Raw genomic sequence first — 642 nt, 5'->3', positions numbered from 1 at the left:
GCCACGTCTCCCCAGCAGGGATCTCACCGGCTGGGGGCCTGGGCTTTCGCTTTCTGTACACTTGTGCGCTGCTCCTGTCATCAGTGTCCGGTCTCCAGGGGCACCTGTGAGAAAGAAGACAGAGGAAATCTCACCATGGATCTGACACCCGGGACCATAATCCTGCCCCAGCCTGAGGTCTGCACAGCCCTGATTCTCCCAACTGCTAGGGTTACAATATTTGTATTTTGGAGAGCGCTGGATTTGCAGTTGAATAAAGGCTTTTTTCTGCATCTCAGGAGAGCTGCTGACCGCAAGGCGGAATGATGCATTAAAAATAACCTTGCAAACGCTTAGGCAAGCAGTTTTCTAACAAGGTCGCAGTGTTGTAAAGTACAGAGCCCGTTGTGTAAGAAGAACAAGATGCAGTGCACCAGCTATTGTCAGGAGATAAATTAGAAGCAAAACCTTGGAGAGGCTGCTAAAGTCAGCAAGAAACCAGGAAGAATCAGCAAGTGACTGAGAAAAGGTGAATGCATGGCTTTACACTTGGGCTCTTAGCAGAGAGGCATGTAAATGAGTGACATGCATAGGCAATGCCATGGTAGTGAGGGCAGAGCTTGTGATGGAAGGTGTGGAAATAAGTTTAACCAGGCCTTTTAC

This window comes from Alligator sinensis, unplaced genomic scaffold (assembly GCF_000455745.1).
Source record: "Alligator sinensis unplaced genomic scaffold, ASM45574v1 scaffold1569_1, whole genome shotgun sequence".
NCBI lineage: Eukaryota > Metazoa > Chordata > Crocodylia > Alligatoridae > Alligator > Alligator sinensis.
This window is presented reverse-complemented; position numbering follows the sequence as displayed.